Here is a 17472-nt window from a genome sequence, read left to right as displayed (position 1 = left end):
TGCTATCTATTCTTCAAGGCTCAGTTGGAGCCTCATCTCCTCCAATTGTTGTTGTTTGTCCTTCATTCTTGAAAAAGGCCCATGACACCACAGGGGAATGTCTTGACTTGCACTTGCATTGGATTTAAGTGAGGTAGAGCTGCACAAAGTCATCAGCTTCACTCTTTCCTCCAGAGTCACCAAAGTCCAGTAGCAAGACAAAAGTCCCGGGTGATGGCCCAGGATGTAGTAGGTAATGTTGGCCTTTTTAAACTAGGGTCTTTCCCAAGGTCTCAGTCTGTCTGAGGCAATGCCTGATAAATTATTCCTAATTATACCATACTTCACTAAATTCCTTTCCATTTGACCTACAGAATTTATGATCATATATTTAGAGCTGGAAAGGATTTCCTCATTTTAATAGATGAGAAAACTAAACGTTTATGTGTCTTGTTCAAGATCATATAGTTTACTAAGTTTCTATGTCAAGATTTGAACCCAGGCCTTCCTAACTACAAGTCCAGTACTCTATTCACTATGTTAGGAGGTCCTCTAATCCAATCTCTTCTTTTTTTTAAACAGATGAGGTCCAGAAAGGTTATATCAATTGCCCAACATCACAGAGTGACAGAGCTGGGATTTAGATCCAAGTCCTATAACACAAAATCCAGTGCTCCTTCCACAGCTTTTTCATTTAAAAATTCCCCACCACAAAATTTATTTAAACTGGATCCTTGTCTAAATCCCGTGGTGGTAGGGGTGTGTGTGTGTGTGTGTGTGTGTGTGTGTGTGTATCTATCCTGTTTTCCCAAATAAATTAGAAGTACCTTTGAGGCTGGGATTCTTAATCTAATTTCTAGGACAAGAGTATATTAATGAGATTGGTTTCCGTTGCAATCTTATGCATTTCACTTTATGCATTTAAAACATCATTCTTAGAAGAGGTTCACAGACCTCACCAGACCAGGGTGAGGGTGTCCATGACACAATAAGTTCTACTCTTGGGAAAGACCACGTTGTGTTCAGCATCCTGGGCAATATTGTCCTGGTATACTCAATCAACTCTTGATGAATGACAGGTACATTTGATTCCTTTCTAATTTCTCTGAAAGTTATTCACAGGACAACACACACACGAATTCAGTGAAAGAAAAGCTATAAACAGGCCCTTGAAGATAATTTATAGGAAACCCAGATGTTGAGTCAGTCTTCCCACAGGGCAAGGTAACTTTCTACCTGTGACAATGGATTCTTATCATTAAGTTTATCAACAACAATATGGGGGGGCAGCTAGGTGGCACAGTGGATAGAGCATGGGCCCTGGAGTCAGGAGTACCTGAGTTCAAATCCGGCCTCAGACACTTAACACTTACTAGCTGTGTGACACTGGGCAAGTCACTTAACCCCAATTGCCTCACCAAAAAAACAACAATATGGTAAAGGGGCAGCTAGGTGGCGCAGTGGATAGAGCACCAGCCCTGGATTCAGGAGGACCTGAGTTCAAATCCAACCTCAGACACTTGACACTTACTAGCTGTGTGACCCTGGGCAGGTCAGTTAACCCCAATTGCCTCACCAAAAAACAAAAAACAACAACAACAACAAAAAAAAAACAATACGGTAAAACTTCAACTCACCAGAATGGTTTAGGGAATGGACTATCCTGCCTAATGTAATCTTCTGTTTACCCAGTCAATGCTGCTGCCCACAACCACCTTTCCCTAGCCCTGGAGCCAAGTCTTTACTTTGAAGTTTTAAAAAAAATTCCCCTGGATGGATACTTATTATGTCTTCACAGCTTCTTCCAAAATGCTGAAAATCACTTTGCACTGCAAGTAACACTAATATAGCTTGGGTTTCAATACCCTATGGTGACTTTCTCAGGGTGGAGGCTCTCTTCCACTCCTGTCGTGCTCATCAGACAGGTCTGTAGTATACGTATTAATAAGGATTCAATTAAAGTTCCCAATTACAAGTCACTTAATTCATGTGCACTTCATTAATTCTGAATTTTAATTCAGACAGGAATGTGTGGAATTGAACTCTGTAGATGCAGTTTGATAGGCAAATCAATCATGGTGAACATCAGATTACCAGGAGTATGCTTATCTTTTTAAGAGACAATTTTCAAACACTTGAAAAACATCCAACTGTATACATTGCTCAACCCAACTCAATTGAACAAATATTTATTGAATACCCACAATATATCCAGTCCTGTGCTGAGCAACAAAAAGAGAAAAGAAGAATAAGGCACAGACCCTTGTGGCCAAGTAGTTTATTATGTGTTTGATTTGGGAGGCAGGGAATAACACGTATTAAGGGTGGAATTCAAATTACCTCTACATCAGCAGGAGGTACTAACTGAAGTGCATCTACTTCGGTGGTAAGGATGACCATTAATGGCTTCCTGAATGAGTTAGAACCTGGGAGGAGCCTTGAACTGGTAGAATTTGAATTAGTAGAGAGGGTAGGAGAGGAGACATGATTTATATAAGCACACCAGTTAAGCAGCTAAGTGATATGCCAATTATAAATCCTGGCTCTAATTTTGCAGAAAGTAATGAAGCTGGATTTCTTTAAGAAATAGTATATTATGCTAATCCACTGGTGGTGGAGTTGTGAACAGATCCAACCATCCTGGAGAGCAATTTGCAACTATGCTCAAAGGGCTATAAAACCATGCAAACCTTTTGATCCAGGAATACCACTGCTAGGTTTATATCCCAAAGCCATCCAAAAATAAGAGAAAAAGACCCATTTGTACAAATATATTTGTAGCAGATCTTTCTGTGGTGGCTAAGAATTGGAAATCAAAGGAATGCCCATCAATTGGGCAATAGCTAAATAAGCTGCGGTATATGATAGTGATGGAATATTATTGTGCTATAAGAAATGACAAGCAGGATGATTTCAGAAAGGCCTGGAAAGATTTGTGTGAACTGATGGATATCGAAGTGAGGAGAACTAAGAGAACACTGTGCACAGAGACAGCAGTATTGTTTGATGAAGAACTGTGAATGACTTAACTATTTTCAGCAATACAAGGATCCAAGACAATCTCAAAGGACAAATGATGAAACATACTATCCACCTCCAAAGAAAGAACTGATATTGGTTGAACACAAACTGAAACATGCTAATTTTCACTTTCTTTTGTTTGTTCTTTTATTCAAGTTTTCTCATACAAAATGACTGATATGGTAATGTTCTACACAATTGCATATGTATAACCTGTATCTGATTAGTTACCACCTCAGGGAGGGGGAAGGGGAGAGAGGGAAGGAGGAATAGAATTTGGAACTCAAAATTTTAAATAAAAATGTTTATTATTAAAAAATAAAATAAAATTCTAGCATTATTAATAAAATTTCTAATTACCAGGAAAAAAGAAATTGTATATTATTCAAACTCTTCACTAAACCCAACTAGCCTTCTTTGCATTTAGTTTAAATTTTTCTGGATTGTAATGCAGTCTTAGCAGAGACCAACAATGAAGGTCACAGCACACTGCTGCCTCCTGAATGCAAGGAACAGGCTGATGAAGGAAGATTGACAGCTGACAGGAGAATCTCATCTTCATCCACTGTCAATGATATTGTAACCTGTGAGAATTTCCTCTCCCCTCACAAGCCAGGAGCCTTCTTCAGACTGACCCCCTCACTTCTCTTCATGAGAGAAGAAAGTAGCTGATATTTTAAGAGGGAACCATAAAAAAAAGGGCAAATGGAAAATGCCCTTATCTCTGTATGAAGAGAGAGAAGGTAGGGGTCAGGGGAAGGAGCCAAGTCCTATATCTTTAATAAACCCTACACCTTGGATATCAGCAACTCTCAAAGATGAAGTTGAGTGTAATTAAAAAAAAATCCAGAGTCAGCTTTGTAGAGCCTTCCATATCTTGACTTCTATACCCTGGATCTTAATCTGAAACACACTCAATCTTAAGGGAAAGAGTGGGGGAAAGGCAGGCAGGATTCAGCAGCCTGATCTTACAACCCTGGTTCAATTGCCATTTGGTAATGGGGGGTAAAGGAAGAGAGGGAAAGGTAGAGTGGAAAGAGTCTTCAATTTGGAGTCAAAATTAGTGGATTTAAGTTCTGCCATTATGACTTATTCCCAGTGTAAATCTGGAAGGTCATATGACCTCACTGGACCTAGGCTTCCTGATTTGAAAAATTAGAGAGTTGGACTAAGGTCCACCTTTAAAGCTGTAACATTTTAAGTTCCAAGATCTCTGGCAAGGATCTGTAATGCCAAGGTTCTCTGCAAGGGTGTCTGGGCAAGCCAGCAGAAAGCTCCACGACATAGCTCAGCAAATAGGCCCCTCTGTCCTGGCTCTGCAGGCCAGTTGTGAGGCCCCCCCAGCACCAACACAGAAGACAAACTGCCAGCTGGAGAATCACCCATAAGACCGGCATGACTAAGCCGGGCCATTCCAGTGCAGAGAGAGCAAGCCCAGAGTGGTGAGAAATCTTCGAACCCCTGAGGCCTCAGAGCAGAAAACCAGTTCTGGCCCCATGAACAAGAAGTTTTGGACAATGCTCCCTGCTCCCCAGGAGCAGAGCTGAACTTTAAAAGTCACAAAATAGGCTAAATTATACATAAGAAACAGAAAAGAACCCTCACTATAGAGAGCTACTATGCTAACAGGGAAGACCGAAACACAAACTTGGATGAGGACAAAATGTCAAAATGTGTACATATGAAGCCTCAAAGGGGAAGATGAATAGGTCAAGATCAAAATGCTTTCTTGGAAGAGCTCAAAAAGGATTTAAAAAATAAAATAAGGAAGGTAGAAGAAAAATGGGGAAAACAATGAAAGAAATGAGTTATGCAAGAGAATTATGAAGAAAGAGTCAACAGCTTGGAAAAGGAAGCAAAGTCCTCTGCAATCAGCCACAGCTGATAGGTTTGTTAGTCAATCAGTCAACAAGAATTTATGAGCTGCCTACTATGGGCCAGGCACTGTGAGAAGTGTTGGGGGATAATTAATAAGGCAAAGAGCATCCCACAGTCAAGAAGCTCACATTCTAATGGGAAGATCATGTGCAAACAAAATACAGACAGGATAAACTCAGGATAATCAACAGAGGGAGATCCTTAGTGTTAAGTCAGGATTAGAAAAAGCTTACTGTAGAATGTGGGGTTTTAGCTGCAACTTGAAGGAAGTCAGAGATGCTAGGAAGCAGAGACAAGGAAGGAGATCGTTTCAGGTATGCAGGACATCCCTGGAGTTGGAGGATGGACTTTTGTACAAGAAAGAGCAAAGAAGTCAGTGTTGTTCAATGGCAAAGTATCACTGGAGGGAAGTAAGTAAGGTGTAAGAAGTCAAAAAGACAGGGAGAAAGGAAAAATAAAGTATTTATATAAAGCCTACTCTGTGCCAGGCACTGTGTCAAGTGCTTTATAAATATTATTTCATTTGAACCTCGTCACAACCCTGAGAGCTAGGGTGCTATTATTATCCCCGTTTCACAGTAGAGAAAACTGAGGCAAAAAGAAGTTAAATGATTTCTCCAATGTCTGAACCCAGATATAAACTTAGGTCTGCTTTACTCAAGGGCCAGTTATAATGAGCTTTGAACACCAAACAGAGGGTTTTATATTTAATCCTGGACATGATAGGGAGACACTGGAATTTACTGATTGAGGGAGGATGGGTGACATGGTTAGAAATGAGATTTAGAAAGATCAATTTGACCACTGACTGGAGGACGGACAGGAGTGGGGAGAGACTTGAGGCAGGGAGAGGCAGACTATTTGCAATAGTCCAGATGTAAGATGATAAGGGCCTGCACCAAGGTGGTGACAGTGTCAGAGAAGAGAAAAGGTTGTATGTGAAAGATATTACAAAGGTAAGATTGTAAGACCTTTGCAATAGACTGGATGTGAGGGAAAGGGGTGAGACAGATGGAGGAAATAAGGATAAGGCCTAGGTTGTGAGCCACAGTGACTAGGAAAATGGACCTAAACAATAATAGGGAAGTTTGGAAGGGGAAAGTGTTTGGAGGTAAATACAATGAGTTGAGTTTTGGGCATCTGAGTATAAGATGTCTATGGGACATTCAGTTCAAGATGTCTGAAAGGCAACTGGAGAGCAAGACTGGAAGTCAAAAGAGAGGTTAGGGCTGAATAAATAGGTCTAGAAATTATGAGCATAGAGATGATGATTGAATCCATGGGAGTTAATGTGATCACCAAAGAAAATAGCAGAGAGGGAGAAGACAATAGGGCTCAAGGCAGAACCTTGGGGGATACAATCTGAGGATATGATCTGAATGAAGATCCCAGGAAGCAATTTATAGCTGCTCATTATGTGGTGGCAAGGAATTCGAAGTTGAGGGGATGCCCATCAATTGGGGAATGGCTGGGCAAGTTGTGGTATATGAATACAATGGAATACTATTGTGCTGTAAGAAACAATGAGCAGGAGGAGTTCAGAGAAACCTGGAGGGTCTTGTGTGGGCTGATGATGAGTGAGATGAGCAGAACCAGAAAAACATTGTACACAGTATCATCAACATTGAGTGTTGATCTACTGTGATGGACTATTTTCTTCTCACCAATGCAATGGTACAGAAGAGTTCCAGGGAACTCATGATAGAAGAGGATTTCCAAATCCAAGAAAAAAGAAAAAAAAAGAACTGTGGAGTATAGATGCTGAATGAACCATACTATTTCTTTTGTTTTTGGTGGTGATGTTTTTCTATTTTGAGGTTTTTCGTCGTTGCTCTGATTTTTCTCTTATAACATGACTAATGCAGAAATATGTTTAATGTTGTTAGGTGTGTGTGTGTGTGTGTGTGTGTGTGTGTGTGTGTGTGTGTGTATAAAACCTATATTAGATTACCTGCTGTCTAGGGGAGGTGGGAGGGAGGGGAGGGAGGGGAGGGAGGGAGAAAAATCTGAAATTGGAGAGCTTGTATAAACAAAAGTTGAGAACTATCTTTACATGTAACAGGAAAAAAATAAAATACTTTATTAATTTAAAAAAAAAAGAAAAAAAGAACAAGATCCCAGGAAGCAGACTGAAAAGTGGGGATGTGGGGGGCAGTAAAAGAGGTGGGAGATACATAGGATAGAGTAATGCCACAAAAACCTTAGAAAGAGAGTATTGAGAAGGGGGTAATTGACAGTGTCAAAGACATCATAGAGGTCAAGATGGATAGATTGAGAAAAAGCCAGTATTTTGGGAAATAGTAGTTTCAGTTCAGGGATGAGGTCAGAAGCCAGACTCCAGAGAGTTAGAAGAGTGAGAGGAGAGGGAGTGGAGGTACTAATTGTAGATATCCTCCTCAGGGCATTTAGCCACAAAAAAGAGAAGAGATGTATGGAATGATAGCCAGGAGAGATGGATGGATTGAATGAGGTTTCTGGGAGGATAGGAGAGACATGGCCACATCTGTAAGTAGGAAGAAACCAGCAGGCAGGGAGAAAATGGGGATAAGTGAAAGAGTGGGCATAATCCAGGGGCAATCTGCTGGAGAAGGTGGGATAGAAAAGGATCACTTGTTCACATAGAGAGGTTTGCTTTGACAAAGGAGAAGGGCTACCTCATTAAGTGACAGAGTGGAGCAAGAAGAGAGAGTTACAAAGGCATCTGAGTGATGTGAAACAAGGAGGAGAGGATAAGAGGGAGTAAATGGCTGCAATTTTATCAGTGAAAAATGAGGCAAGATTCTCAGCTGAGAGGGTACAGAGAGAGGGGGTGTAGAAATTTTGAGGGATGATAAAAAGGTTTGGAAGAGCCCCTGAGATGACTGGGATAGTGTATCAATTAGAGATGTGTAAAAGGTATGTCTTATTATGGTGAGGGCCCGGTTAGGATCATATAACAAACTTGTAGAGGACATAGTCAAGAGATTTTCTGTAGCTTCCTTCAGGAGCATAAAGGTAAGATGATGGGACATGACTGATGATAGGATATGGGGACAAAGATCTCAGGAGAAGAGGAGAGTGGAGAGTTGGTTCATCAACAAGTCAAGATGGAGAATGGAAGAGAGTATTTCCAACTCCAGGGATGATGGCCTAGGAAAGAACATCTCAACAATGCTAATGCTTCTAAATAAACAACCCAGGGAGGGAGAGATGGCAGGGAAGACAGTGGGGCTGTCATACATGATGGAGAGCTAGTCTATGAGAGAGTAAGGCAGGGGGTAGCTAGGTGGTGCAGTGGATAGAGCACCAGCCCTGGATTCAGGAGGACCTGAGTTCAAATCTGGCCTCAGACACTTAACACTTACTAGCTGTGTGACCCTGGGCAAGTCACTTAAGCCTAATTGCCCTGCAAAAAAAAAAAAAAGAGAGTAAGGCAGACTTCAGAGAGGTGGTCTAGAGTTCAGAGCTGTGAATACTATCTCTCCTACTGTCATTTCTTTAAAATTTCTCCTATCAATCTATATGCTCATGGCAGGCCAATCTTTACATTGTGATCTGGGTCAACTTGTCCTAAAAGAGCTAAAATAGCTTCCCACTGTGGCTGAAATTTTAACATTAAAATTAATGTTTCTCAATTAGGGCGTTGTTTTCAAAAAGTTCTTGTTAAAACGAAAATATGAATGACCCATCACTCCACCAATCACATACTACAGAAAGAGTATTGGGTTTGAAGTCAGAGGACCTGGATTCAAATTTTGCTCCTGTCTTTTATGACCTGTGTGTGTGACCTTTGCCAAGTCATTTAAACTCTTCAGGTCTCTGTGTTTTCCTTCATAAAATGAAGGCATTTGACTAGATAGGCTTTCTCTGAATGAAAATGGCACAGATTAATTCATTAGTTTCCTATAAGTAGGAATCTGAAGGAAAGAAAATAAGGCCTTAACCTTTGTTAGGCAAGGAACCTCTGGGAAACAGGACAGATCCTTTTGAGGAGAAAAAGGAAAGGGGGGAAGGCTGAACACAGGAGTCATTTGGGGTGCTCTATTGGGGAAGACTCAGGGATCAGAAGCCAGTACAGTGACACTGGGGGCCTGGGGAAGTGTTTACTGAAGGGAAAGAGGAGAATAAAAGAACAGTGGCAAGATTTCAAAGATAAAACTTCTCCACTTTACCATTTGGTCATGGTGAATCCTGGCCCTAATATTTTAGTAAAAAAGATATTCAAAACCTCCACTACCCTCTCCAATATATGTGGTAATGGAGAATAGAGCCATGTCTAATTCAAAAGGGAAAAAAAGCAGCTTGTCTTAAATGCATTTATATTTGTTTAGGAAAATATAACCCTCAAGAGAATGTAAACTCTGTGAGGGCAGGGCCTGTTTTATTTTGGTTTTGTATTCCTCAGCACCAAACACAATGTCTGGCACATAGTCAGTGCTTGATAAACTGAGCTGAATAGTAAGTGGGATGAGCTCTGGATTTTAAGTCATGGGGCTTGGGTTCGAGTGTCAGTTATGGTAGTATTTTCGTGACATTAGCAAGTTAACTAGACTGGACCTCAGTTTCTTCATCTATAAAACAGGAGTGTGGGCACTAGAGGGCTCTTAAGGTCCCTTTCAGTTCCAGGTTCTAAGAAATTGTGCATTTTTTCATTAGTTTTTGGCAATATTTAATTTCCCTCTTAAGTTATGTTTTGTACAGGCTTCTAACATTAGCTGACTTGGGCAAAGAGTAAACACAAGGGGATAACCAGAAATGGGCTCTGCTCTGCTCTGCAGAAGCTCAGCTTGAGTCCAGCTAGGAATGCTGGAGAGACTCAGAAAAAAGTTTAATATTCTAGTCCCCATACCATGCTTATTTCCCTGCTCTTAGGGAACCATCATTATTTCTGGGAATGGCTCATTGGGGCTTGGTGGGGTACAGTGGGGTAGGGAGTGGAGATTGTGTCTCACTTTCTGCTTCCTCCTGCACTTGTGTTACTTCTTACCTCTCTCTAAACTGAAAACCACCTTCTTTCCCACTTTACTGATATAAATCCAAGCTTGGCCATATCCCCCTCCCCTCATTTCTTTGATATACTGATCAATGTGAAAAGTGATTCTTCATTCCCCTACCCATTTACTGTTTTTGTGCCACCTGCCCATCCCTGAGCGTCACTTTTGTCTCTTGTCTGCTTGAGGGTCACAGTACCCAATTCTATTCTAAATAATGTCATCTCTTTATGTTCTCTGTCTCTCTCTCTGTATCTTCTTCTTCTTCTCCTCCTCCTTCTCTTCCTCTTCCTCCCCCTCTCTCCCCCTCCTCCTCATCTTCCTCCACCCCCAAAGTACTTTTGAGACACAGGAATGGAAAAATGTGCTATGGAAAGGAACTTGCTTGAAAATATTCTTATTGTAGGACTGGAAAATGTTTTATAGATTCAAACTTTGATCCGATAAGTATTTATTAAGTGCCGGCTATGTTCCAGGCACTGTGCTAAGTACTAGGGATACAAAAAAGAAAAGGAAATATAGTTCTTGTCCTCAGGGAGTTTACAATCTAGTTGGGAAAGCTAAAACACAAAAGCAGGCAGGAAAGCAGGGAGGGGGGCAGCAGCAGGTAACTGGAGTGGGAGCATCTTGTTCAGTGGAGCTGAAACCAGGCAGAACAGCAGATGCACAACAGAATGAGCTGAAAGTCCAATTTCTGCCCCCTATAAAGGAAGGCTTTAGGAGGAGTTTGGTACTCCACTCCAGCCCTCCAAATCAATCTGAGGGGAGAGCAGGCTGAGGGTGAGTGAACTCCTCTGTCTTCACAGCCCTACTCCATCCTATCTGTGTGGCTCTATTATACATCCCTTCCTTTCATTCACTCTATACACCTCATCTGAATTGGCTTTCCTGTTGTTGCTCACATATGATGCTCCATCTCCTTTTTCTGTGCCTGTGAAAAGACTACTGTTTGCTCCCCATGCCTAGGAAGCCCTCCCACCTGACCTCTGCCTCATAGAAGCCCTTTGTTGCTATTCAGTCATTTTTCAGTCATGTCCAACTCTTTGTAAGCCCATTTGGAGTTTTCTTGCCAGAGATACTGGAGTAGGTTGCCATTTCCTTCTCCAGTTCATTTTACAGATGAGGAAACTGAGGCAAATGGAGTTATGTGACTTGCCCAGGGTCACACAGCTAGTAAGTATCTAAGGTCAGATTTGAACTCAGGTCTTCCTGACTCCAGGCATGCATCACCTAGCTGCTTACAGAATCCCTAGCTTCCTTCAGTGATCAGCTCAAGCACTTCCTTGAGCATGAAGCCTTTAGTGATTTCTATCATCCCTTCCCTGGGGTGTTTGTTTCCTACCTCCCAACTAACAAAAATACCTTTTATTTATTTGTATGCACACAGAAAGAGTTCTGGATTTAGGGGGCAGCTAGATGGCGCAGTGGATAGAGCACCAGCCCTGGAGTCAGGAGTACCTGAGTTCAAAACCGGCCTCAGACACTTAACACTAGCTGTGTGACCCTGGGCAAGTCACTTAACACCAATTGCCTCACTAAAAAAAAAAAAAAAAGAGTTCTGGATTTGGAATCCTTGTAACTTATTTAAAGACTGACTCTGCCTTTTACTATCTATGCAACTTTGGGCAAGTAAACTTGGCTGGGCCTCATTTTCCTGAATTGCCAAATGAGGGGTTAGAGCAGAGGCATCAAACTGGGAACCTACAAGTCTTCTAAGTAAGGCCTGAAACAGATTACAAATGTAACTAGGAAAGTTTCTCTTTGAGTTTGACACTCCTCCATTAGTCGACAATGACTTAACTATAAGATGTAAATTGTCTTTGTAACCTGTGATAAAATAATGGGATTTGGCAGCCGCCCAGGGGCCCCACCTGAAGATTAATTTGGAATTGATTGAATTGGGTGAGACTGAGAGATTGACTGAGAACCTACTTAAGGACGATTAAATCAAGACCACACCTGGCTGGCCCTGAGTGGGGTGTTGTTCTCAGAGACTGTGGACTAGACATCAACAGGAGACCACCCTCAACCAATCAGCTTGAAGAACCTCCCCTTTCAGGGAGGGAGACAGGAATTAGCAAGGTGAGGCTTGATCGCTGGATCTTCCTCTTTTGGTTTGGGAACTGACTTGTGGTGGCAGAACTTCATGTGTTAGGTAAAGGCAAGGTTTTCTCTCTGTCTATCCCACATAGATCTAAGCTAGGCTTTTCCATTCTATAGGAGATCTGTTCTCATCCTCTCTCTCTTCACTAACTTCTAATACACTTTAATAAATACTTAAAAGCCTAACTCTTGCTGAATTTATCAGTAAATCTTAGCTAGTTTCCCCCCCAAAACTGGAGGGGGCAGGTAAGGACCCACATTAGATTTTAAAAATCATAAACCCCAGCATGGTTCCTGGTAACAGCAGGCATTTAATAAATGCTTGCTGACTGAAAAAAGGGATGGTCATTTGGCAGGCATACATAGAAAATATCTTCTCTAGACTCCATGGCAATCTTGATTCAGTTACCCCATAGGTTCTCTCCACGTGCCAGAGAGGAGGTGGAGATCAATAAGTTCCAGTGTCACTCTTTTTATAGATAGAAAACCAAGGGCTGGGAGAATGGAGCAGCTGGTCTGAATATACTCCACTAGTCTGGACTGAAACTGAACTCTAACTGGGGCCTTCTGGCCCTAGATTAAGCTGCTTCTATTATGCTGAGCAGTGAAAGTATAGGGAACAAACACCTCTCCAAACATCTGGCTCTTGCCATTTGCTTTACAAAGTTTTAATTGGTTCAGTGATCAAGAACTAAGCACCATGTAGCCTCTAGCACCCAAGGGCAAGGACTCCTCTTCTCCATTTACATATTTTTATACATAAAACCCCTATGTACCCTGGGAGCATAGATTATTCTAATATTAGCTGCTGCTTCAATTTCCTGACTTTGCATAATCCAAGTGGCAACCAACTTCAAATCAGGGCTCATGAGTTTCTTTTTAATACCCATAATACTACCAGAACTAGGAAGCTAAGAGATGTGGGAAACAAAAAACAAGCAAAGTGGAAGAACTCCAGCACAGTCAGAGTGACCATAAAATTAAGGGGTTTAACTAGAGGGCCTCTGAGGTCCTTCCTAGCTCTTTGAACCTGTGACCAGGCAAATTCCTTTGATAACAAGGTCAAATTCCCAGGGGGTACTACTGCTTTTCCTTAGAGTATCTGATGTGAAGTCTGAAACTGTTCACAGATCCTATTGGGTATATCATCTGATCCCAGGTTCAAATGAGTTCAATTCAGTGAGCATCTATTAGCACCTGCTGTCCCCAGCTAGGTGATGGAGACATTTTGAGAGCTTGTGATTTCATTGGAAGAACCCCTGCCTCTGACACATAACACAAGAACTCCCTCTTTCCTTCTCCTCCTCATCTCACATCATCCATCATCTCACAGCCTTCTGCTACTATCACCTCTTTTACCATTAGGCAGCCTTCCCTTGATCAAAGCAAACCTCTCTACATGCCCAGGTGATCACACGGTCTCATCTTCACCAGCAAATTGCCCCCTCTATCATTCCCAACTTTTCACTTACCTTCATTCTCTCCCTGGGCACTACTGCCACTGCTTCCTGATCATCACTCTCATTTTGTTAGCACTACGCCCCTCTCACAGGGCCTAACTTGTCCCAGTACTGTGCTCCCCCCTCCCCAATCTTTCTAGAGGCAGACTGGATTTTTTGGAGAACAGGCTACTTTCTGTTACAACACAACTGGACTTAACTGGGGCAGGCTGTCCTCTGTATTGTCCTTTTGCACTGCTGGGCTTAAAATGCCTTTCTTTCAAAGGGAATACCACGAACAGGGACAATGTCAGGAAGCAGTTCCCACCTACTAAAGAAAGGTCAAGTGGAACAAGTCTGATCCCTTTTCTACATCATACCCCTATAAATATTTGAAGATAGAAAATCGACCATCCAGGGTCTACCATCCATTCTCAACTAAGTCTTCTTATCCAGCCTAAATATCTTAAGTCCTTTTAACTAATATTAACAGGGCATCATCAACATCATGTCTGACATTTAATTTGTGTCTTAAAGTTATCAGAGCACTTTATAAACATAATAAATATAATAATAAATAAATGAAAGAAATCCTTTTCCATCTGAGGCTGCCTGGTATAGCTGATAAGAGTGTTCAAATTAGGGTCAAGAAGACTAGGGTTGAAATATCACTTTGAATGGGTTAAAAATCCAACCTTGGGCACTTCTGATTGTGTGAACATAGTCAAGTCACCTGACCTCTTTAAGCCTCAGTTTCCCCCTCTCTAAAATGAGAATAATAACTATTTTGTTTACATCAAAAAAGGTTATGTTCGTGTAAAAGGATGTACATAAAACTTTCTGTAAACTTTACAACAGCATAAAAATCATTAGTGATGATGATGATAACCATGAGATTTCTGTGGTGGACATTTTCCATGATGGTAGCAAAGGGCTGGGCTTAAAATCCCAGTCCTGAGTCATCCAATTACTCAGTTATTCTGTCTAGCAAATGTATGCCTTTCATAAGTTAATAAGGCTGTGTAACCCTAGGGAATATACTTAACCTTTCAGTATTCTAAGAAAACTCTTTAAGATGGTATATTACAGAGAAAGTGCCACCTTAGCTTTGTAGAAGGAGTGACCACATTGGAGAATTCCCTCTTTCAATGGAATCCCAGTTTAACTCTCCATCTTTATATAATCTACATGTTTACTCAACTTTGATATCAATGTTGAACAGAAACGGGCACTATGCTAGAATTTTCTAAGTAGACATTTAACTACTTATCACCACTTAGTTAGTTCTCTTGCCACCTTTATCTCTACCTTGAATGTTATCATTTGGAAATGTATCACCTCCGAGATCTTGAACTCTATTCTCCTCTTCCCTGATCGTAACCTTGAATTCTTCCAACTTTTCCTACTCTCTCAGTTACAAAACCTGGTCTTTCATCTTCTCATCACTTTTAGTCTAGGGGCCTCTCCCTTATTTTCCCTTTCTATTAACTAATTTCCAGTTCCACAACCTGGACTTCATAGTCAATTAATTCAATGTTATCCTCTGTAGCACCCCAAATTCTCTCACTTCTCTGATATACTGAAATCTTAATCTCAGATACTGGGTAACCCCAAATTCCCATTTTTTACCCTTTTGGAGTAGAGCTAAAGAAAATCATGAAATCATGCAGCAATAAGTTCATTCAATCCAATCCCAAGTGGGTTCTGATTGTGTCTCTTCAAGGCCTTTATTCTTCTGCTGTTGAATACCCAACCATACATACCTTACATCAGCTCATCTAAATCCTTCTACTCTCAATTTCCCAACCTCACTCCCTTTATTTATATACCTTTCATTTTCAGCAGAGAAGCTCCCTAGCCTTTCCTCTTTGCCTTATTTTCATATGATCTTGACCTTGCCCACCTTCATTCATTAATCATTCACTTATCCTACTCTCTTGCATGTTTTATTTCTTCCCTCTGTACAAACTCCTTCTTCAACACACTAACATGTTTAAGTCTCTATAACAAATTTCCCTCAATTCGGCTAACCCTTAATGTATCATCCTCTTTTGCTACTTCTTACCCTCAAACTTTTAGAAAAAATCTGATCTATATTTGTTGTATCCATTTTCTTAGTACTGACCTAATTCTCAAACTCCTGAATCTAGGTGACCTCTTTCCCCACTCCTAGAAGATGCTCTCCCTCCAGAATAAGAATGCTGTGGTGCACCTTAGAGGTTTGCAAAACACTTTTCTCTAAACAAGTCTGAAAATCGGTTGTTTGTGGACTATTAGCCCATTTTATGGATAAGGATACTATAGCTCAAGGAAGGGGAAGTTACTTGACCAGGGTTACATAGATAGCAAAGGCTCAACTACAAGGCAACTGCCTTTTCCACAATACCATGCCAATAAACACCCTTGAGATACACAAAACTTTTCTCCTATCTAATGTTAAAAACCCTGGGAAACCTTTTGGTAACTAGAGTTCTCCCTATCTGGCTGCCCCAGCAAGTCCTTCCAAAGGGTATGGACTTAAAAACAAGAAGGCAGGAGCATGAAAATCATTTGGTTAACATGCTGGAAGAGTGTCTCAAATACCAACAACCCCACTTCTACTATTTGGCATCATTAATTCATGTGAATGGAATGGGGAAACATAGCCATGTTTGGTTTTTTTCAGGGTAATGAGGGTTAAATGACTTGCCCAGGGTCACACAACTAGTAAATGTCAGGTGTCTAAGACAAGATTTGAACTCAGGTCCTCCTGACTCCAGGGCCGGTGCTCTATCTACTGCACCACCTAGCTGCCCCCTAGCCATGTGTTTTTGACAGATTATGAAACAGCCATTTAGAAGAGTAATTTCAGAAGTTTAGAGAAAGTAAATGGAAGAAGTGTTAACTTTGCAATGTCTGAAAGACACGAAGTACATGACCAAGTGTATATAGCATCCTAGTATTAGAACTGGCAGAGTTCTTAAAGGTCAATGATTCCAATCTCTTCATTCTATAAATTGACACAAGTATATATATATATATATATTTTTTTTTTAATTTTTTTCTTCAGAGTTCAAATCACATAGATCTCTATCTGTAAGGGACCTGAATAATAAATCTAGAGGTTGAAGGGACCACAGAAGCCAACTATTGAAACATGCTAATTTTATAGATAAGGAAACTGAAGATCAGGGAAATGAAGTGACTTGCTCTAGGTTACATAAGTAGTAAGTGGAAGAGTCAGGATTGGAACCCAGGCTCTCTGTCTCCAAATATAACATTCTTTCCACATCACCACACAGCTTCCCTCCTTCTAGGAACTGAGCCAAGTAAAGCTATCTATACATTTAAAATGGAGCCTGAGGGCAATCAAGGAAAAAAGTTGTATAGAAGGCATAGTTGGGTGTTTGAGGCTCTAATACAACTCCGTATGCCCAGAATCTTCCACTCTGGCATTCCACCAAGGTTTGCCCTCTTTTCTCTTCATACTTTAAAATTATCTTCCATTCTTTTTACAAGGATATTGCCACAAAAATCTAACACCCCCTAAACCTTCCAAATCTCTTAGATGAAAAAATTTAAACATCTGAACAAATTTATATTAAAATTTAATGAATCATAAGCCATCCATACTTGGGAAAATTTTCATTTTAAAAGAAAATGTTTGGAGAGGTAAAGCCCTTAACCCAATGGGATGGATGGCTAAGAGCAGAATTTCAGGGGGTGGCTAGGTGGCGCAGTGGATTAAGCACTGGCCCTGGATTCAGGAGTACCTGAGTTCAAATCTGGCCTCAGACACCTGACATTTATTTACTAGCTGTGTGACCCTGGGCAAGTCACTTAACCCCCATTGCCCCACAAAAAAAAAAAGAATTTCAGACACTGTTGTTCCTTTGTATTTGCAAAAGACTTCCTAGTGCTATGGGCAGTTACTTACTTAGATTTTTACATACTGGCAGCCCTGGACATGGAACAGAACATTAATACAATAAATACTCACAGAAATGCAGAGAAACATGGGGAGACTTGAAGCAGTAAATTAAGCAGAACCAGTAAAATAATATATACAATGACTATAATAACAAATTAAAAGAACCTTAAAT

At 40.8% G+C, this 17472-nt stretch overlaps 1 protein-coding gene across 1 annotated transcript in view; it reads right to left on the bottom strand.

Annotated features, from left to right (window-relative positions):
• MYO5B (myosin VB) overlaps positions 1-17472 on the bottom strand; it is a 577307-nt gene that overhangs the window by 185314 nt on the left and 374521 nt on the right.

Source organism: Dromiciops gliroides, chromosome 1, assembly GCF_019393635.1.
Source record: "Dromiciops gliroides isolate mDroGli1 chromosome 1, mDroGli1.pri, whole genome shotgun sequence".
Taxonomy (NCBI): domain Eukaryota; kingdom Metazoa; phylum Chordata; class Mammalia; order Microbiotheria; family Microbiotheriidae; genus Dromiciops; species Dromiciops gliroides.
Note: the sequence above shows the minus strand (reverse complement) of the source record. Positions and strands in the feature narration are given on the sequence as shown.